This window comes from Stegodyphus dumicola, chromosome X2, assembly GCF_044657685.1.
Source record: "Stegodyphus dumicola isolate Sdum_Otavi_A_Nest chromosome X2, ASM4465768v1".
NCBI classification, from domain to species: domain Eukaryota; kingdom Metazoa; phylum Arthropoda; class Arachnida; order Araneae; family Eresidae; genus Stegodyphus; species Stegodyphus dumicola.
In genome coordinates, this window is record NC_140781.1 from 198,977,599 (window position 1) to 199,001,110 (window position 23,512).

The 23,512-nt window shown below is 35.5% G+C and overlaps 1 long non-coding RNA gene across 8 annotated transcripts in view; it reads right to left on the reverse strand.

Annotated features, from left to right (window-relative positions):
• LOC146993008 (uncharacterized) overlaps positions 1-23,512 on the reverse strand; it is a 581,887-nt gene that overhangs the window by 201,355 nt on the left and 357,020 nt on the right. The window contains exon 2 of one of the 8 annotated variants that reach the window (XR_015038844.1): positions 12,096-12,360. The exons of 6 other annotated variants lie outside the window; for them this stretch is intronic. This is a non-coding gene — a long non-coding RNA (uncharacterized LOC146993008). The remainder of the gene's footprint in view (positions 1-12,095; positions 12,361-23,512) is intronic. One more of the 8 variants, XR_015038845.1, reaches the window with a different exon arrangement.

Consider the following 23,512-nt stretch of genomic DNA (forward strand, 5'->3'; position numbering starts at 1 on the left):
CTATCTCGTGATGAATTCGGGCAGCTCTAGACCGTAAAACTCAGGCTCCAGTAGTAGCATACAGCTCAGTGAGAGCTGTGAAGCTGTAGCAGTTCTGTGCCATCGCGCTGAGAGTGCCGAATAACGATCTTTCTTCATCGTTGTGGATCTTGGTCGACTTTGTCCAGGTCTCCTCGAGATGGATCTAGTGTTCTGAAATTGTTTACACAAACTACAGACGACACTGGGCGTTACATTACTGTAGCTACCTGCGCTTGTGATTGGCATTTTCTAAACCACGACAATTCTCCATCTGATTCTGTCATTCACATGTTCGCGGCTACTCATTTTGCCCGATACTTTGTAGAGCCATTAGGTATTTTTTGGAAAAGCCGGAGAAATGAAAAATTAGCAACCGCCTTCACCGGGAATCGAACCACGGACCTCTGGAACCACGAATACCGACCCAGCGTACAGAACCACTACACCACGAAGGCACGCTAGGAAAATGGGAGAAATACCATATAACTTTATAAAATTGATCCAACTCTTGCGAGAAAAACGGCGAATGTCGAGAAGGAGTACGAGCACACAAATCACCGAAAACCCCTCGTGCGACTGTTCCCCATCCAACAATCACAGCTCCGCAAACAAGGACGTGTACACTTATGTATTCGACTTTGAAAAAATATATAGTTCTTCGGTGACATAATTAGTACCTTGGGTTCAATGCTTTTTGTAAAAATAGACATAATTCGTAAATTCTCTTAATTTTGCACACGAGTGTAGTATCAACGGATTTTCATCTTTATAGTGATTTTGACTTTATTTCACATTTGTTTTCCACTGGCACATCTCCATGCTTTCAGTGGCACAAAGTTCCCCAGTAGTAGTAATTACTGTGTTTGATTTCAATTACATTATTTTTTATTTGCATTAAAGTTTGAATAATACGCATAAATACGGGTTACTAAATATTACTTACACAATAATGCGAATAAATAAATAAACATATATATATATATATATATATATATATATGTGTGTGTGTGTGTGTGTGTGTGTGTATGTGTGCGTGTATGTCTACGTTTTACTAAATTTATTAGCGAAGGAAATTAATTGGGTTGAAATTTTTCAACTAAAGACCTGATGTATGAGTAGTTAGTGAAATGGAATTTCTGTGCTATTGGCAGTACAGAAAGCTTAGTGACGCATTCCTACGTTTTATGGCTTGAATACTGCATGCAATTGGAATGTATATTTTACGGATAAAGTACGAAATGACCGACCCCTAGTAGTTTTGTCCATACGGAGCTGGCCAAAGCCCCAGATCTACAATAATTTAACAGCATTTTGTGAATCTGAAGAAGAATCTATATGAATGTTTTACTGAATGCATAAAATATCTATATTTAATAATCTAAATATGAATATTTTATGCAATTCTTCGAAAGCATGTAGAAATAATTCACTAGTGGTTGGGTCTAATTCCTCCTCTGGGATTTGGCTAGCCAAAGCGCGACTTGGCTGATCATTTCGTGACGTGACTAGACTTTAATCTTTAGTTTCTCACATATATATCACTTTCAGTTTCAAGAAAAACCTCTGGTTTCTTTGTTTTTATCCAAAAGTCTTTTCTTGCTTCACTAAGAAAGTTCTTAGCAAATCATTTTGAGTTTAGGAAGAAGTAAAATCAGAAATATAAGGGTATTAATTGAGCTAAAACAATAATAAAAACGTGTAAAGAATGCATTATTTTTAAAATTAATTATACATGTCCGTTAAAGTCTTTAAAATTAAGTTCTTATTTTAATTGCTTGATTCATAATTGTAATCCTAAAATATTCTTTAACCTGTTTTTTATGAGATTAACCCCTTTCATATTTTAAAATGTCAAAAATTTCTATTTCCACAACTTTTTTTGTGTTATTATTTAATTTAGTGGCGCCTTTCTGTAGAACCTGACATTTGTCTTAATTATTGCATATTAAACATTCGTCTAAACATTTCGTCTAAATGATAGCCTGAAACAGAGGTAACAAAGAGGGTTCAGGACTCACATTCATTAATTACTTATTTAATAACCAACAGTATCAAGATCTAGATATAAAACCTGTCCCTTTGGAAAGAGGTCACGAACTTAGTCAAGAAAAGAGTGGGTTGCGAGAGAAGACTGAGAAACTTACTTATCTGTTGCCTGCGATGTTATAGGAATAACGCGTAGTTCTAAAAATGATGTAACCGCTGCACTTTTTTTTCTGGCTTATTTAAAGAAGGCTATGGTTTTTGAACAATTGCTTGTTATATAGTGTAAATCTGTAGAGACATTAGGTTATTTCGAAGCAGGAGACATGAAAAATGAGCAATGCCCTAGCCGGGATTCGAACCACGGACTTCTCGAATACGCGCCGAGTTTGCTGACCACTACACCAGGAAGACAAGCTAAGAAGGCGGGAAAAATACCTTATAGATCAAAATGATTTTATTAATAAAAACCTTTTATCAAAGAAGGACAATTAATGCAGCAAAATGTAGGGAAACTTTTTAAAGTTATTTCTACAAAAATTTTGTTTAACGTCTTTTCGATAATGAACAACGAAAAGGCCATATTCTTGCCATACTTGCTTCAATGTATCCTTTGTTATCATCTCCATAGAAACAACAGTGTAAGTTTCAAAATCGCATGATTTTGTGGAACACTTTAGTAAAGAATGACGTAACATTTTAAACATAATCTTCAAGGATAAAATCACATCATGTCAGACTCCATTACCTAGTGCATCGTTCGGCACATCAACCTAGCACCTAGCATATCATTATCGTTTGCTGTTTCAAAGATTATATCGGAATGAACAGGCTGTAATTAAGTTGATTATTACAATACATATACATACAGTTTATACTGAGCTAATGCCATCCAAGCAGAAAAATGATCTCATTGTAACTATTACTTAAGGCATAAATGGCGTGTTAAAACTGTATTAAAATCATGATGGCAGTTTTTTTTTTCTTTTTGTCTAATTACAGGCATGCTTATTAAAAGGAAATTCGGCTGTATAATTACTTCAGCTCCTTTGTAAATGAAATAAACCATAGACATTAATTTTTAGAAACATGTCTCCCGCCGAGACAGAATGAAAATAACATTTTTTTTATCTAAGCATGCATATATGACCATACGCAACAGGATAAAGCTAATGTATTTTGATCTCATTTATCAAGTTATATTCATTCGTTAAGAATAATATACTGGGTAATAATAAGGTAAAACCAAAGATAGTTTAAGTGTTTAAAATTAATTACTTAGAATCTGAAGTAAATTATTAGCTTAAAGAGCCTTTGAAATAATACAATATAATATTTGTATAATCAAGAAGTTTGCTTGCAATACTTGAAATCATTTTTTAAACAAGAAAATATATACTATTGCGTAAAATAACAATAAAACTTCTAAAACATTTACTAGTGAACAAGCGTTGAATTTCTCACAGAAAGAATTTTCGCATTGAGAAAGAATAGCAAGTTTGGGAAATTAAAAAAAAAAAAAAAAATTATTATTAAACAAGCGTTTAAGAGACTTTTATGTCAAAATAACGCTTTAAATACGTCCTTTAATTTTTTCCATCAATATATCTGCAAGTTAACATGAAGTACTAAATGGAATTAATCAGGTTTGTATTGGAAACGAATTATTTTGGCGTCAAAATGAAAAATATTAAATGTTGACCAGTGATATACTGCTTAGCATTTAAAGTTGCTTGTTGTTTACTTTGAATTTTTAAATGTTGGTATGTAGAATATATAAGGGAACTTCTAAATCAAAATAAAATGCTAAAATAACTAGTACTAACGAAAAAATGAATAAAAATCTCTTTCGCTTGAGGATAATTTTAATAAATGCTCGGTAGATGGCGCTCTTGGTTCACACGTCAATAAATGGAAACTCAAGAAATAAAACTAAATGTTTGTTTTACTTTTCTGAATAGTTTAATACAAAATTTAGATGTCTGAAAAAGATATGAAAATCACCACTTCATTTAATAACAATCCAATTTTCATTTACCGTACACAAATCACTAAACAGAATTCGAAAGATAAATTGTAAATTTAACTATTAACTGATAAGAACTTTTATGATAAGAACTTTTATGATGTTAACTAGTCAGACTGCAGTATAAATGATGTGCTTGAATGATGATATAATGCCGTCATCACTGTTATAATGCCTCGTGACATATATTTTTCTTTTCTTTCTTACTTTTCCTTCTTTTTTTTTTTTTTTTTTTTTTTTTTTTTGCTGGGCCTCGGATGCGATTGAATGAATGCTTTACACGTGGCCTTGCAGCAGTCTTCCTGTCTTATTTTCCACCACCAAGAAATTTGGATGAATATCTTTATTCATACAATTTAATCGCTTGTCCCATATTTATAAAATTCATTTTTTCTTCACATTCGGAGAATGTTTATGTTTAGAATGAATATATTTCTGAATTTATCTTCTTGGAATCATTCTACAAATGAAGCAGTTCTTGTTCATGTACACATTTCTCATGTAATGCTCACTAAATATAAAATATGCATAAAATTTCAGTGAAGCTATGAAAAGGAAGTAATAACGTAAATATTCATTTCAAAACGTTAAAAAGAGAAAAAGAAAAGAAAAGGAATCACTAGTACATAAAAACACTCAATGGAATTTGCTAAATCGAGATAATTTCTAAAAAATAATTCCTTTGAAACTAAGTTAATTATAAAAACATATTAGGCTCGCATTAATGAACCATAACATATTTGCTTGCTAGAACGGAAATAAGTACTATAAATGGATTGGTTTCCTTTATTTGATTATGGCAAGGCACTCAAAGGCTATCTCGCCTGAGGGGAGCGACGCCTTCGTGGAGGGCTTTCTAAGGGAAACTGGGAGCACTCATGCAGCCAATCGGTTCGCCAAGATTCGAATCCCTGATCGAATTGCCAGTGCTCAGCGACATCAGCGCTCAATCGATGGTGCGCCACCAATGGAAAGAATGTATTGATGTTATAATGATATAATCTTTATTTATGAGCTAATATAAAATACCAGCATAACAAAAGAGGCAGTTAACTTTCTATTTCCCTAGCTAAATCATAAATGAAACGAAGCCAAGTATAGCTAAAAGGGGCCAAGAATAATCGAAATGAAGGAGTAGGCAAATTCTAAAGTGTAGCCGGTATATTTACGACTAAGCAGCAAATAATTGAACTTTATAAAACATAAAAAAATAAAAATGGCATGACTTGGTAGCAAGTTATCATTTGCCTTAAAGGGTGATACTTTCGTGAGGAACCTTCTAAAGGGAAATGGCTCGCATTCATTTTATACTAGTTGGGGTAAACCATGAAAACAACTTGAGGAAATATATTGATCTCAAAGCCGGATATCAAAACTACCTATTTTCAGCTACCTATTTAACAGAATATGAAACAACGCCTTGAATATTTAATTTACATCAGGTTTGCACAATTAGATTGTGCTTGGCTACATGAAAGAACCCGCACAAGAGGCCATGTAAACTATTCTGTTAAAAGAGCTTAACCATTAGTATTTAAAAGATATTTTTAATAGAGCTGTGACTATTTAATTTACATCAGGTTTGCAGCTATGAGAAGCATATTATCCAAAATGATAGTTGTCTACATATGTATACGCTTTACAATTTCTTATAAAATAGATCTAAAATGTTAGCAAATGCTGCACAGACTATCGTCTGGTTACGGGAGCCTACTGCGATACCGAAGAGTCTGGCTTTGAATCCCGAGCAGGCATGGAATGCTTGTCAATGTGTAGTGTTTTTTCGACATAAGAGTACTCTAAATACACAGCAAGCCGAAAGACATCTCGTTTGGTTTTGATGGTATGGGAGAAGAGTGGGAAATCTTCAGACCCCCCCTGGGGTGCTCCCCTTCAAAATTGGGATGGAAGTAGAAGTTCAACAACCTCCTTGAAGATCTGGCATCCATTCTTCCATGAATTACACGGACAAGGCAATAACAAAAGCAATGTTACAAAATCTGCTTTTCATCCCTGAAACAGACTGTTTTACACACACGTGTGTTTTATTTACCAAATATTAATGGATTTCTTTAAATAATCAGAAAAAATCTTTTAAGTTATAGAACGCAGGATTAAAATGTCGATAAAATAGTGATTACTGAAAAGAATAAAATGTTATCATTCCTACCATACGACCAACTTTTTATTTTACGATTGAGCGATTGATACTGTAATATTTAGTTTTTCTTTTTTTAAAGCTTAACGCAGCTTAACTCTACCCTCCTTAAGTTTAATGGTAAAAAAAACATACCAACCGTACACTTATGTGTCAGCGTCACTGAAGAAGTTAACGATAAAGCTCTCGCCGGGAATCGAACCACGCACATTTGGAATACGCGCCCAGCGTGCCGACATAAGTTTGCTTATGTTGACTTAGGAAGTTGTTTAATACAGTGAGTTTCTCTCGGCCACAATCATTTGACGAGTCATAAAAATTAGAAACGCAACTGAAGGAAACGTGTACATGTGTGTGTGTGTGTAGGGGGTTTCCTAATATAGTTATTCACTTTTCGCATACTTTCTCTCATTAAAATTTTAAAATAGTAATAAATATATTGATTTTGGATTTATTGCAGTGTGATATTGGTTTTTTTTCAATATTTATATGTTTACACAAATTTTTGAATTTCAAATTAGCACTGGGCTAAGAAAACTCACTTTATTAGGTAAATTGTTAAAGTTATATACCGCGAACGTAAATCTATATTAACTACTGCGCGCGTTTAAAAGTCAGTTATGCCTTAAGATATGTTTTTCGTATTTCTCCTTCTTTCTCTCTTTTTCGTAGTTCTCTTTCTATGTACTCATACTGCTAAAATTTCAGAAAGATTCTGATTTGACCATACACAAGCAAATACGGCACAAGATTTCTTTCAAAAAGTGCTTAAAGTTCAATAATGTACCTTACTTTGCAGGTAAATTATAAGAAATAAGGGCAAATATAGTGAAGCACTTTAAAAGTTCAATTTTACAGGGTACTCTAACACATTTCCCATTAATTACCATTATTATGACATGAATTTGGAGAAAATGTTTAAGGTATTAATTATTTTGAGTCTAATTTTTAATTGATTTATATTGTAAGATAAATCTCATTAAAAATTCTGAAGATATACATTTGATCAATCTTAATTCGTACTTCTCAAAAGACAAATATCCTAAAATTCGAATTTTCGCATTGAGTAAATCGTTTTGCTTGGGAGTCCATTTATATATGAACATCTGTTTTATCAAATGAAAACTAGTAAGTCGAAGAGAAGAACCAAAATGACCAATGAGTTATAAGGTATTTCTCCCGCCTTCTTAGCACGCCTTCGTAGTGTAGTTGTCGGCACGCTGGGCACGTATTCCAGAGGTCCGTGGTTCGATTCCCGGAGAGGGTGTTGCTCAATTTTCATCTCCACTGCTTTCAAAAATACCTAATGTCGCTACAGTGACGCCCGAACTAAAAAGGTGGCAGATGATGATGCTCCACACCCAGGATTTAGCAATTGGGTCCCCTAAACACCAGTCGTCCTTTAAAAGGGGGAGTATATAAGGTATTTCTTTCGCCTTCTTAGCATGCCTTCGTAGTGTAGTGGTCGGCACGCTGGGCGCGTATTCCAAATGTGCCTGGTTCGATTCCCGGCGAGAGCTTTGCTCATTTTTCATCTCTCCGGCTTCGAAAATACCTAATGTGTCTACAGAGTGTCTACAATTCGTGATGAAGATAATTTTTAATAATTCCTCTCCGAGGTTATAAACTTTATCAAAATCGATGTACTATGCGGCGTTGGAGCTAAAAATGTGAAATAAAGTAAAGAAGTTTATTCCGCTTGCTTTAAAGAAAAAGTTAAAAAAAAAAAAAATTCTGGAAGTTTTCAGATTTTATGTTAGGTCAAAAGGGGCGTTTTTTTCATTTACACACAAATTCACGCTAAAATCTCGCTAGAGCTTCCCAATTGGGCGCGTTAGGATGCGTAGATTCCGAAGGGATTACCGCAAAAGATAAGTGATAAGTGACGGAGGACGTGGGCACTGTCCCTTTACCTTAATGGTTAATCAGTACAGCACCACGTCCGCCATTATCCAGAGCCGCCAATGGGGTTCGCTGCCGTCCAACTGCCCGGGTCCCAGTGTTTTTTGATATCTGAGAAAAATATAAGTACATGGCCATACAGGGGCTTTTTTAACATGCTACTTTTACAATACGTTACGATACTAATGATTCAATTATAATACATTTAAAAACTAATTTTGCAGCAAACACTATATATTACGATACTGATTTATACAATTCATACATTACCAATTATACATTAGAGTACTAATTATGCAATTTCAATACATTATAATACTAATTATGCAGTACACACATAAACTTTACAGTGTATGTTACGATGAATAATAGAAACATTACCAATTATACAATTATTATACATTACAATACTAATTACATTACCAATTATACAATTATTATACATTACAATACTAATTACATTACCAATTATACAATTATTATACATTACAATACTAATTCAGTGCTACTGCTAGTAATTCTGATAAATATTACACATAGTTATGCAGTAATTCTCAAATGTATTCTCAAGCATATAAGTACATAATCAGCAATTTTGAACAGTTTGGCACTGATCAAGCCTAAGGCAGAAGGTATGTGCATGACTTTTATTATTATATTCACGCAAATAGACAATTGATTGATAGTGTATTCAGTTGCAGGTGTTTTCTTCAAGCACATAATTACATGAACATAGTCAGTGTTACTAAGCTATTTGGCAAAGATCGGTGCCTAACGCAGATAGTTTGTCCATGATTTTTATTATTTTTTCCACAAGATATTTTTGTTTAATTATAAATTTACAATAGGCTTGTCTATTAAGCTCTGGTAAATGAACGTGATGCTGCTCTGTGAGTGGGCAGTCTGTGAGATAATGATCCGGGCTGCCTATATTACCACAAACACAATTATCTGTTTCTGTAATTCTGAATCTTACCACAAAAGAGTACTCCCCGGAGGCCCTCGTCTGGCCTGTTCCTCGCTTTAACGTACGGTGTCAATGGAGTCAGTGGCAATAGCTGTAGACTCGGCCACGGATCTGTCGAGCCCCCGGCCGCGCGGCTGTGCGCTCCCAACGGTAGTAATAAATACCTTCTAGCCGCACAGCAAATCCCTAATAAACAAGGAATTTTGCACAATGGGGTGTAGTTCTAGTCTTAATTGTCTCTAAATAGCGAAGATTTCAAAGTTTTCATCATAGCATCAGCCTTGAACAGGGTTATTTATGTCTTACAGATTAATTAAGGAACTTGAAGAAACGACTAAGAAAAGACGAGCCATCTTTTTAACCCAACGCTCATGAGAATCTATTCCTCTCTCTCTCTGAATAGCGAAGATTTCAAAACTTCCATCGTAACATCAGCCTTGAACAGAGTTCTGTCTTACAGCTTAATCAAAGAACTTGAAGAATGGAATCAGAGAGTTCGTTCGAGTTCTTGCACTTGCCGCCTAGTGTTTTTATTTAGAATACAGAGAAAATGGGGTGAAGACAAAAGTAACGTTACGATGTTTTTCGCTATCTTGATAACCTAAACATGGATGATTTTAAGCGTTAGCAATTTTTAGTTAAAATTTGCGGAAATTCTAGAAACGTTTTAGTACAAAAACACTGTCATTCGAAGATATTCGTAAAGCTCATCTTCAATTTTCATATGTTTGAAGGTTCGCCATTGTCCTCATATAAAATAACCTCAGATTTATAAGTTATTGGACATAACTAAATGTCATTCGTTATGTCCGGGCGTCGTTGTAAACCGGTTTCGAAATAGGGGAGTTTGACTATATGTCTGATTAAATTCAATTATATTTACTTGCTGCACCTATTTTTTATATTATCTGCTATTTAAAAAGTTAGTATTTTTCAGCAAAATCAGTTTATGCAGAATACTTCATCAAGGTTATTAATGGCTTAAATGGATACTGTTATTTCCATCAGCAATACTATGCACTAAAATTATTTGATTCAGACAGAGAAAAATGGAAGCATTTTATGAAATATGATGGTGATTTATTCAACATGAATTGTAAATTGTTTTGCATTTTTCGACCTGCAGATTGAAGTGAAGTGAAGCGATTACGACTTTACTCATGAATTAATTGATACTAAAATTCGAGTCAAATTGCAAGAATAATAATTTTTTTCAGAAATTGTCCTATTAAATGTATGAGAAAGGAAAATGTGGTTTTAAATTCTTCACATAGAAATACGTCATAGCATCTTGGATAAAGTATTTATTCGTTAACTAAACAAGTGTAAGAAAGAGAAATACTGGAAAATTACTATAGGCCAATTTATATGAAGTAAACAAGGTTAGGAAAAATACCGGAAACATTACTTGGAGGTTTTTATTTCAAGTTTAATTTTTAGTAGAGCTTCAGGTGTCAGAATTAACTGGTTCAAAATAGTGTCAGAACTAACAGTCATAGCGGATGGTTCGAAATATCGTATAACTGGGTTATGACGTTTTCGCTAACGAAATAAATAACTCTTTGATATTAAAAAATATATGTCTGGAGAAGAATGACATATATCATCCTCGAAATTGGTAGAATCATCCTCGAAATTGGTAGAACTTTATTCAAAATCTACCTCAGTATAATGTTGCAATTTTGCCTAATTTTAAATCGTAAATTTGTTTGGACATCGTCAGTAGCACAGTCAAGCAACAGGAATCCATGAAAAGTAGTCGAAAAAGTAATCGTTATAATTTTTTGAGATGCAGGTTAGTTTGGGCTATTAACTTCGTCTACACAATTTACGGTTTTTATAGAGTTTAAACTTAATGAAAAATAAATACGCATCATATTCAGTAGTAAGCATATATTATATTGGATCATATAAAAAGCCTTCGCGCTTTCTTGCCACTAGATGGTATATATATATCCGACAGCATTCACTCGATTGTCTCCAACGAACATGTCTTTAAAAGGTGACATTCAGCTTCCAATGTTTGTAAAGATAGTTTTCTAATTTGTTGCTCGTGTCAAAATTTATATTGATTTGAAAATGAGTGAAATATCTGAAGAAATACGGTATGTGATGCTTTTTTACTATAGAAAAGGTAAAAACACTTAAAAAACATGCCAAAAATTTGTAAAGTATGCGGTGAAAGTGCTGTGAGTGAACGAAGGACCCAGCAGTGGTTTGCTTGATTCCATTCCTGAAATTTCGATGTCGAGATTGGAAGAGTATTATCCATTATGAGCTGCTGCAACCTGGAGAAACCATCAATTCGGCCCTGTACTGTACACAAGTTGAAGCAGTTCAGAAAGGGCGACCAGACTTGGCCAACAGAAAGGGAGTTGTGTTCCATCATGACAATGCGCGGCTATGTACATTTTTGATGACTCGGAACAAATTGACGGAACTTGGTTGGGAAGTTTTGATGCACCCACCATACAGCCCGGACTTTGCACCATCTGAGTACCATTTGTTTCGGTCTCTGCAAACCTCTCTTGATGGTAAAAAATTGGCCGACCGCAGCGCCGTTGAAAATCACTTGTCCATGTTTTTCGATAACAAACCACAGATTCAACACCGATGGAATTATGAAGCTACCCGAAAAATGGCCAAAGGTCATAGATAGTAATGGTCAATATGTAGATGATTAAAATTGATCTTCAATAAAGAACATTTTTGTTCAAAAATGTACCAAAAAAGCGGAGACTTTTTGTATGACCCAATATTTAAACTAAAAAATCAAAAAATTAAAAATAAACATTTGAAAGTAGGTGAAGGGAAAAAATTGTGAACTGATGGATTGCTTTAAATTACAGGGAAATCATTAAGAATATTGGAATAAAATTGGATACATTATATATTAATTTCTTTCGAAATAACTGTTTAATTCAACATCAGAAATATTCAATTTACCGATATGAAACCTTATGTTCTATGCAATAAATTTTTAGATTTTAGCTGAGTTATTAATTTTAAACAGTGCTATGAACTAAAACGCTTCTTACCTGAAGCATCTGAAGCAGAGACTGACACTGAGGAATGATCTGTTAAGAGTATATTTTTAATCGGCCCACCATGGTAGCTCAATCCAGAGTTCAAATCCCGATGAATGGGCTGGCTGCATAGACGTTTCCGTGGTTTTTCTCCATGTGTAACGTGTATACGAGTCAGTTCACTTAGAAAGTCCTCCAGGAAGGCATCCCTCACTTTAGGTAGATAATCGCCATGCGCTTTGCCGTAATCAACTAAACCAAAGCAACTATTTTCAGTCTGTAAAAGATTTTCTTCACATAGTATATTCATACAAAATGTGAAGAAAAACTTCCATATATTCAAAATAGAAATAATCAAGCTTTAATTTCCAATGGTATCCACAGGCACAATGGAATTTTTTCTCAGAACATAGACGAGTTACCAGAAATAATATTCATTTGATTAATTTGCTATTCAAACTTTCACGGTTTACTATAATGCATTATAAGTATTTCTCCCGCCTTCTTAGAATGCCATCGTGGTGTAACGGTTAACACCGAGAATATTCGAGAGGTCCAGGTTCGAATCCCAGCGAGGGCAATGCACATTTTCCACATCTCCTGCTTCCAAATAACCTAATATCTCTACAGAGTTACTACATAGTGTACGTTAAAACTTATTACATTACTATTTCAGTTATATTCTTTAGGCGTTATAAACGGCATGAATACTATATGAAATAAAAAGAATGACTAATAAAGAAATCTTATGTTTCTAAAAGCATTTCCTTTATTAAATTTTCTTCTGGAAGCTCCATAAGAAACTGCAGTTTTGCTTTGTAAGATTCTCCATAAAAAACCAGGCTGAAGGAAATAAAGCTGTCAACTAATAAAATAAATTTTTAACTTTTACAAGAGACTAAAGGAATCGTCGGGCGTATTGATACAGTGTAACCAATTTTATTTTAACGGCTTCTTGGAGATCGACAAACGATGGAATATATACTTCAGAATACTTGTAAAATTTTAAAATGTCAGCGGAAAAATAAATACTATATTGCTATTCAAACAGAAATTACAAATATCCTTCAAAGCGGTCTTTAAAATTAAATAAATGCCTCGTTCGTCGAACTTATAAATTAAATTATTTATATATTTTTTATTATAAACCAATTTTATGACATATTCTTCTGTCAAGAAATTTGTACATACGAGTACTTTAGTTAATTTATTTCGACTACAGCGTTTCTTTCTTTCCTTTTCTTCTCTTTTTTTAATTTTCCCTGATAGACGAGATAAAGAGAAACTGTGTGAAGTTGAGTTCAACTAATGTCGGCTGTCATTTATTTACACAGATAAACCTACTTTTTCCTTTCTGACTCTCTGCATCTAAATAAAATAACTGTCCGATTTATCACTCTGACTTTCGGCAGGTGAACGGAAAAGGATTTATTATGTATATTGTTGATGATACTTTGATTTATAGACCGCTTATAAACATTTTAGAATTTTGCATCAATGCTATTAAGGAACTCAGCAGTAAAATCTCAGAACGCAAGCCGTGAAATTATATAACGTGGTATTTCAAAGAAGAAAAATTCCGCAAAATAGTTGTGGAGTCATTAGGTTATTTCAAAGCAGGAGATGTGAAAAATGAGCAATGCCCTCGGCGGGACTCGAACCACGGACCTCTCGAATTCGCGCCGAGCGTGCTGATTACTACACCACGAAGGCATGCTAAGAAGGCGGGAGAAATACCTTATATAGTAATTCATTGAACGATTCTGGTAGTCCTAAAATATATACTAAGTTTCCGAAAAATGTTCTTAATTAATGGTTAACGCTAAAACTCGTATGGAACAAGTATTGAAATATAGCTAAAATGCAAAAGATTCAACTTTGCCTTATACTTTCCCTCTTTTCCTTAAATATTAATTTGGAAGTGAGTGCTTTAGTTTAAAATGAAGCTCTCACATTCGACGCAAATGTGCCTTCCGGTCGAATGAACGAAAGAAATGTTAAGGTATTGAGTATTTTTAAGTTTTAATTATCTCATAAATTATTAATTTACAATTTTTTTTATCTAAAAGTCATTTTTTCCGTGTATTATACCTCTAGCAAAATCTAGCAATTTAAGATTCGTGATGGGTTAGAAATTAAAATCTGGTTCTTGAAATATTGTAAGGAATTATCGCATTCCATCTTACATGCTTCTGTGGTTAAGTGGCTAGCACATCCGTCTAGCAGCAGATTCTTTGTTGGAATCTCGGAGTGGGTACAGCTGATTTTTTATTCATTTTCCTCCCTTCCTCACAATTGGGAGGGTCACCAGAATTTCACCACTAAAATAATATAATTCCACTAAACTATATAACTCCACTCCATTTTTGATGAAGAACACCGGAGAGCACGGTGCTATGTCTACTGCCCCTTTTCCTTTACCACCAAATCACTGAGAAGATTTCGGTTCGCCAGCATTTTGAATTCTCTCATGCCGCACAGACATTATACACTTACAAACATCTGTGTCGAACGCGGTTCTCTCAGTTAGTCAGCCAGCATCGTTAACAAATGTAAATGCTCCCGAACTGATAATGTGGTGGAAAATAAATCTTCACTATCCGGATTTGATTCATTGAGTCTCGTACTTCCCCGCTGTGCGGGGGAGAAGGTGAGGACTTACCGCATTTTGCCTTCGTGCTAGAGTGGCGTAAGCCTTTAGCATATTCAGTAAGCAGGTGAAAGATTCCTGCTGCGAATGTTGACCACAGCATAGTTGATTTTTCGTTTCTCCTGTCCCAAATAATAATCAAATGCTTTCTACAAAGTAATACATATATATTGTGACAAATTAATGGGAAAGAATGTTGAAGCTAAAGTGTATTAAAATCTAAGTTAAAAATTTGATGAAATATACTTATAGTAATTTTTTTATTTGCTTTTTTTCAAGTTTGTCAAAGAACTTCATTTTTATAGAGGAAGAAGTGTATACGTTAGAAGCAAATTTTCTTTCACATGTAAAACAAAATACGCGTCCCGCGTCCGCGTATTTAATTATGGCAAAGCACACTAGGGCTATCTGCCTAAGGGGAGGGATGCCTTTCGTGGAGGACTTTCTAAGGGAAACTGGCTCGTATACACGTTACACATGGGGAAAACCACGAAAACACCCATGCAGCCAGCCCGTTCGCGGGATTCAAACCTCGGCCCGAACTACCAGTGTTCAGCGACGTTACCGCTCGGCCGCTGGTGGGCCAAAACAAAATACGATGCGCGTGCTATCAGGACTTTTAAAGCTGGGAATTGTGAAAAATAAGTTGGGTTCTCACGAGGTTTCTACCCGCAGATCTTCTAGTTAGCTAAACGGCCAATATGCCAACCACTTACGCAGAGGGATGAAGATAATTCTTTACTATCTATCCCATTTAAAGAGCGACTGCGGAGAATCACGAGACCTAATCGACCAAATCCAAGTAGGGACGGATTATCGCCTTGCACACTTTACGTTTAGCGTCACTGAAGAGGCTGTTATGTTTTTTTAGAGAGGAAAACTGTGAGAAATCAATTTCAGTCAATCTCCACATTTTCCACAAATTTTCAATGAGCAGAAATCATTACTGCGATGAAGTTATTCTCAGATTGGCCAGCTTGCTTCGCTGATTTAAATTCCATTGAACATGCATAGGATATAGTATTAGCGAGACGCTCAAAGGCACGATCTTACCCTCCGGAGAACGCCAGATATTTGCAATAGATGCTTCTTGAAGAATGGGAACTCGTAATCTAAGAACTGTTAGATAATCTCGGGTTTAACGACGCAACCATTGCAGGGAGGTAATATCCCTTATTAAGGCTTTTCGTTTTGTTGTTCTCCCTTTTGGCCAGACAGTTTTTTGTACGAACGCCATTCTGTCAATAAAGCCTTTTTCCATTCGTTCCGTACTGTATGCGTCCTATTCATTTGTTTTATTACTATACTTTCCTCATCCTTTAAGTACTACATGGTGCTCCTCTAGTATGAATTTCATGTTTCCCCGTTAATGTTTTGCGGAATTACTACCTAACTCAGAAAAGTTACTTCAGTTTTGTACACTAGTTTAATATCCAACGTGAAATGATAAAACATAATGCTTATTACAATGGTGGAACTTTGCTTTAACCCTTTGCGGCACGCTACCTTTTAAAGTTGGAGTTTTGATGATAATAATAATAATAAAAAAAAGGTAGGCAGTCTAATTAGGCGTAGAGGAGTACACAAATAAAATTTTGTGAAGATAGCACTTCTGTGGCCAATCCAATCAATTCTAATTCTGTGGGTGTGCCCACTTTGGGCACACTGATTGAATAGAGCTTCGAAAAGAGTGCTGAAACGAGCATTGTTGTCAATGAAGGTTCAGAGTAACCTATAGTAACCTATAAATCCCTTTCCATTAAATTTTTCTGTGCGTACAGAAGGAAATTTTTAGGTGTCTCCAAACCGGACACACTGTGCCGCAAAAGGTTAAGACAAATGAAGCATTTCCCTTTACAAGGTATTTCTCTCGCCTTCTTAGCGTGCCTTCGTGGTGTAGTGGTCTGCATACTGGACACGTATTCCAGAGGTCCGTGGTTCGATTCCCGACGAAGACATGCTCATTTTTCAATCTCTCTTGCTTCCAAAAAATCCTAATGACTCAACGGTGGCGTCCGAACTAAAAGGGTGGTTGATTATGATTCTTCACACCCAGGATTTGGCGATTGGGTCCCCTAAAAACCCCAGTCGACCTTTAAAACGGGGAGTCTATTAGGTATTTCTCCCACCCTCTTAGCTTGCCTTCGTGGTATAGTGGTCTGCACGCTGGGCTCGTATTCCAGAGGTCCGTGGTTCGATTCTCGGCGAAGGCGTTGCTCATTTTCAATCTCTCTTGCTTCCAAAAATATCCTAATGAATATACACCTTTAGGTATAAGTGAAGCAGTATGATACACGTCTTGCGTATATTTCGACATTCTTTAGCAGCTAGTTGTTGAAGCACACAATTTGGTTTCAAGGATGCAAATATGATTAGCAGCGACATTTTATGGAATAACTCCTAAAATCTTCGTACATGGTAGATCAACATTATAGAACTGTTCTAATTGCTGTTTATATGTTATATTATTTATATTCTCAACCGAGTTGCAGTTTCTACTTAGAGCATCAACATATACGACGAATCTTTCGGAAATGTTTTAAGCATTTCCATTGAATAACATGAAATCGGAGTCCTGAAATATATCACGTTACTACTTACTTTCTGAACAAAAGAATCATGGAGCAAACATGGAAAAGATGAAAAAGTTTTTAATAATTCAGAATCTAGACATTCTAAACATCTGGTCAACAAACGTATTTTTACCTTTCTGAGAAGTAGAAAACTTTAAAATACTTTTTCTGTCTCCATATATATATATTGTGCGTGCCACTGTACAGTCAAAAGTTAAATAAATAGAAAATATTTATCGTCTGGAGTCTTGGTCAAACAATTCTGAGAAGTAACCGCAAATTCTTTCTTTCTGAAAGTCTACCTTTCATTTCGAAGTTTATTAAAATTATTTTTAGACACAATTCAAAAGGGAAAATTTTCCTCGAAAATTACTTTTTCTTTAGCTATATTCCTTATTTTCTTAACATTAATTAAAAATAAGTTTCTTTAGAAATCTCAAGATCGCATTACAATTTCGACATAAATGAGGCTAGACAAAGTAAAATTTAGTTTTTCTTCTCTTATTTTTCATGTAAACACTTTTCTATTTAATCTTAGTAAAGAAAAGTTAAGCCTAATTAACTGAATTAACTGACTAATGAAATTGTTAATTTTTTTTATCTTAAATCTCTTTTTATGAGATTTCCATAATGAATTTTTTTTTGATTTATTTGATAACGACAAAGCGCATACTAGGACTATCGGCTTAAAGGGAAGTGTCAGGTTAGGTAAGGTTATTTAATTACAGCAAAGCCTCGAGGGCTATCTGCCTAAGGGGAGGGATGCCTTCGTGGAGGACTTTCTAAGGGAAACTGGCTCGTATACACGTTACACATGGGGAAAACCACGAAAACGCCCATGCAGCCGGCCCGTTAAGGGGAGGAAAGCCTTCGGGGAGGACGCTCTGAGAGAAACTGGTTCATATACACGTTATACATGGAAAAGACCGCCGATGCAGCGAGCCCGCTCGCCTGGAATCGAACCCGAGTCGGAACTACCAGTGACTAACAGTGTTTCGCGATTTTACCTCTCAACTGCTGGTAGGCCTTTAGTTTATCGGAAGCTATTTTATTGCAGTTACTCTGATGTTTATAGGACAGATATCTGGACTGTTGCAGTATAAAAATAAGGCTGTGGTATGAATTGCACTTTAATAAAATCACGGGAAATTTTAGACGTTGTTTTAACTTGCATCATTTCAAAATTAATAAGGTTCGTATATTCATTAGTTTTACTAATAAATCATGATTCGAACTCCGGACTCCCGACTGCTAACCAGACGTGCTTCCTACATCCCACGAGCGGCCGAGCGGTGAAGTACTGGTATTTCGACCAGGGTGAATCCCCGAAGAACGTTGTTGTTGGATGGGCGTTTTTGTGGTTTTCCCAATGTGTAACCCCTGAATATGAGCCAGTCCACGAAAGCTTCTTTGCCCTTAGTCAAGCAGCCTTTGCGTGCTTTTCCATAATAAAATAAACCAAATCTACAACATCACGAAGGTACGCGGTTAAGCAGGAGAAATTTCCTTATATTCTTCCCCACTTAAATGGAGTCTTGGTAGGAGGGGACTCAGTTACCAAATCTAGGCAGTGAGGCATCATCGTCCACCATATTTTAGTTCTGACGCTACATGTAGGAACGTTTAAAATTTTTTGAAGTCGGAGACATAAAAAATCAGCAGTGCCTTTCCCGGGATTCGAATTCCTCACCTTCTGACTTTAGCCGGACGCGAGTCTAGTTATACGATGGAGACACAGAATAAGAAGAACATTCCTTACAGCTTTAAGAAGAATTTAGTAATTGCGTCAAGAAAATAATAACTGAATATTTCCCCTCCCCCAGAAGGGAAATTAATTAAACCAAAAATCGAAAATAATCTATTGATAACACCCTCCTTATCCAGGTGTATTCTTCTTCAGATGTTTTACTGTGGTATTTGAATTTACGTAGGTTGATCCCTATAGTCTTACCCTTCTTGGTTACATAAATTAAAATGCAGAATCTGGGAGACATAAGTGAATTATCGTTGTATCTTGGAAATTACAATAAAGACGTTGAAAGTAGTATATAATATCTTTTATTAAAATAAGTAATTTAACAGAAGGCACTGCTCGGGCTTATAGAACCAGCCAGTATTTATGGCGTAACTCAAAAGTAAGAATTTACTTAAATTTAAATAAATCGTAAATTAGCCCACAGGCTATACAGACAGAATGCGCGCAAGCTGGAAATTGTAAATTAGCCCACAGGCTATACAGACAGAATGCGCGCAAGTTGGAATTCGTAAATTAGCCCACAGGCTATACAGACAGAATGCGCGCAAGTTGGAAATCGTAGATTAGCCCACACGCTATACAGACAGATTGCGCGCAAGTTGGCTCAGACCTAATACTGGCGTGACAAACCTAATGGCGTTATTATTAAAAAACGCAGATAAACTGCTATCAAGAGATTCAACTAGTAACGTGGCCTTCAGCAAGAGGAACACGCTGTAATTCAACTAGAAATTAGCATTCTGGCAGGAAAGCGACAAAGACAGTAAAGAAAATTAACAATAAAAAACCTTTTTAATAAAACTAAACAAATCTTTACAGATCTTATTGCATTGCCTACAAATTCTAGGTAACACTGATTTTCGCTTCAGTCGACCTATACCGTGTTCGCATAGATCTCCTTAATACTGCTTTAGCTAAGCATTTTGTTTGAGTGTATATATGTAATGGGTGTGTGCTGTTAGATTGTGGTCAAATCACTGGAGCCGCTTCGTTTGTCAGAATATGTAGGCTGCTATTTCCTTGTTTCTGATAGCTTAGTAAATGTAAACATTTGCAGGAGGGCGAAAAGGGGATGTGTTCGAACAAGCAGCAGTAGCTAAGGCCTTTATAAATGTAGTGTTTCTTTGTATGTCGAGTGTTGTTCCAGTCGTGATTTATATTATTCAGATGTCATTTCCAGGACAATATTCTTTTTTCAGGGAATTGATGTTCAAGTAATTTCAATATTGTGTAATTAGGCATTGTAAACCTCCCTGTACGTGAAAAAAAGTTTTGTTTATTTTATTTCACTGTTTTAGAATTAATGAGGTAAAAAGAAAAAAATTCCTTATTAGCAACACGGTGCTGTTAAATATTTACAGAACTGGTATTTCCTCCGAATACTTTTTAAGCTTCTTCCCATTTCGCGAAACTCTAAACGAGAATATGTACTTGACATGTCACACCATTAAATTTGTAAATAAATAATCATACACTTGGCCAAAGAACGCTTTTCATTCGCACTCCTCACAGACTATCTCAAAACACGATCCAAATATCTTGCATCCAAAAGAAGAATCTGACGTTCGCTGTGACGTCATTTTCACCGTTTAACACCGACTGTTACGCTTTTCTTGATATACATTTTGCCCTTGAGATTTGTCTGAACTTTTTTCAAGATCTCCCTTATGTTGAATGAAATCTGATTCTAGCAATAAAAGTTGTTTTGGCGTATTAAGTGAAACATTATTAATCTCTCTTGATTACACGTAAAATGAAGTTTTCGTTTACATTTTAACTGATTGTAAACAATCTCTTAATACACATGGTTTAATACTTGTTAGGAAATAAATCTTGTATGAAGTTTTCATATGAAATAGTCTTACATAATTTAACTTCATTGCACAACTTACTCACATGTATACTATGTGGAGGGTAAAGGGAAATGAAAAATTTATTTATTTTAAATTATTTACCTTCACAACTCCAGTATACAAAATATAGTTAGATAGAAAATCTATAGTTAATTATAATAATAAAAAAATTAATAATCTTTCGCTAAATTTAATTTAAGAGTAATTCCTTTTTCTCTATTCCTTTATAAGGTATTTCTCCCGCCTTCTTAGTCAGCCTTCGTAGTGTGGTGGTCTGCACATCCAGCGCGCAATTGAGAGGTCCGCGGTTCGATTCCCGGCGAAGACGTTGCTAATTTTTCATTTCTCCGGCCTCCAAAAAAATCCTAATTTCTCTACAGTGGTGCCCAAACCAAACGGGTGTTGGATGATGATTTTCCTCACCCAGGATTTGGTAATTGGGTCTCCTAAAATCCCAAGTCGCGCTTTAAAAGGAGAAGTACATAAGGTATTTCTCCCGCCTTTGTGGTGTGGTGGTCTGCACACTCAGCGCGTAATTACTACTGCGTAAGAGTTGGTTTGTTTTCATCTATCTAATTATGACAAAGCACGTAACAGCCTGCGTAATGCAAGGGAAGTCTTTGTGGAGGGCTTTCTATGGGAAATTGGGTCGTATTCACGTTGCGCATGGGGAAAACCACGAAAACCAACTATGCAGCCTGGATAGAATCCGTTTCGAACTCTTGTATTCAGTGGTTTTAATCATTCGGCCGCTAATGGGTCGATTTTGTGTTAGAGGGCCTTTGCGTAAGCTCAAGCATTTTACGCTAAACATAGATTCTTGTGATTTATGTCATTTGTCTAACATTAACAACAAAAGGAATTTACGAATTTTATTGTGGCTACGAACGCAGATTGCGTTTGTCATTGGCAGAGGCTTTGGGCACCTTATAAATGAGAGTGCGGTTTGGTCCAGCTCTATCCCAATTTTGTAATAGAACCCTCCGTCAAACATTTCTTCTCCCTTTCTTTTAGCCCCAAAGCATTCGAAAGGACTTTCAGTTCGTTGGGTATTTAGGTCTCTGCATGCCTCAAAAACACTATCCATCCAAGCCTTTTCCAGAATTCGAACCCGGGCTCAGTTACACAGAAGCCAGCAACTCTAACCGCTATACTGATCAGGGGAACAAACACATAAGTAGTAGGTCTTTTGATTATTTATCAGGTCTGTAAGGATCATCTTGCCTTTCCTGAGCATAAAGAAATATCAAATAAGAAAATAAGTTTAGTGGGTAGTCTGAATGACTAGAAAATGTGTTGATGTTGGTGTATTTAATTATGGCAAAGCACACTAGGGCTATCTGCCTAAGGGGAGGGATGCCTTTGGGGAGGACTTTCTAAAGGAAACTGGCTCGTATACACGTTACACATGGGGAAAACCATGAAAACACCCATGCAGCCAGCCCGTTCCCGGGATTCGAACCTCGGACCGAACTACCAGTGTTCAGCGACTTTACCGCTCGGCCGCTTGTTGGGCCTCTGAATGACTAGAAGACATTTATGGAAAGTAAGCAAGCCCCGAAATTAAACGAATTGACTCAAAGGAAAATGTAAAATACTTATATTTTAATAAATCATACTACAAGTATAAATAAGTTAATCCAACTCATTTCTTTCTAGAGGACGGTTATCCTAATCCCTTCTTCCTCTATGTTTAATTGTATAACGATTAAAGCTGAAGACATTTACATTTTTCAATGCGGGAAACGTGAAAATGCAATTGCGATCTTGCTGGGGATTCAAACCATGGACCTTCCAGTGTCACACCACAACAGCATGTACAGGGAAAGATGATGATTCCTTACATTCTTCCCACTTAAGAGGTACAAGAGCAAGTCGAAAAAAATCCAAGTGGTCATGAATTATTGTCTACCACATGCTTTAGTACGGACGACACTGCAAAGATTATTAGACTTAGGCAGAACCCTCGTCGAAATTCAGATGACGGATCTTCCGATGCTAGCTGTACATATTGACCATTTACACCTCAAGAACACGCGCGGGAGGAAGAATGCAATAATTCCTGCAAAGCATACAAATTTAATCTTTTATGATGTAAAAATCACTGTTATTATAGTTCTGAAAGATAAAAAAACTTTTAAAATTGATTTACGGATACGAAATTAACTACAGGACGTTTTATGAAGAAGTGTACGATAAGAATGAAAACACATACTAAAGGAGAAATCGTCAATTCCTGAAGTAACGTGTTTCAATCCTTCTAGGCTTTTCGCGATATGAGTGAAAATTTAACTAATGAAAAATTGCAAGGCATTAATATTAAGATTGATTGGGTTAATTAAAAATGAAGAAATGCGTTTTAAAAAGGAATATACACACATACTTAAAACGAAAACATAAATTTAAAACAAAGCAAACAGTCTCGAGATACTTTTAAAGAGATACCCTCGTAAAGAAGTGTCTAATCTACACAGTTATCCCAATCTACACAGTTAAAAATTCGGTTTCCTTAGCAATTTATAAGTTTTTTACTGTTTCTGAAGTCCTGAACAATTTTTACACAACCTAACTTAAGGTCCTTGGATTTAAAGGAAAAA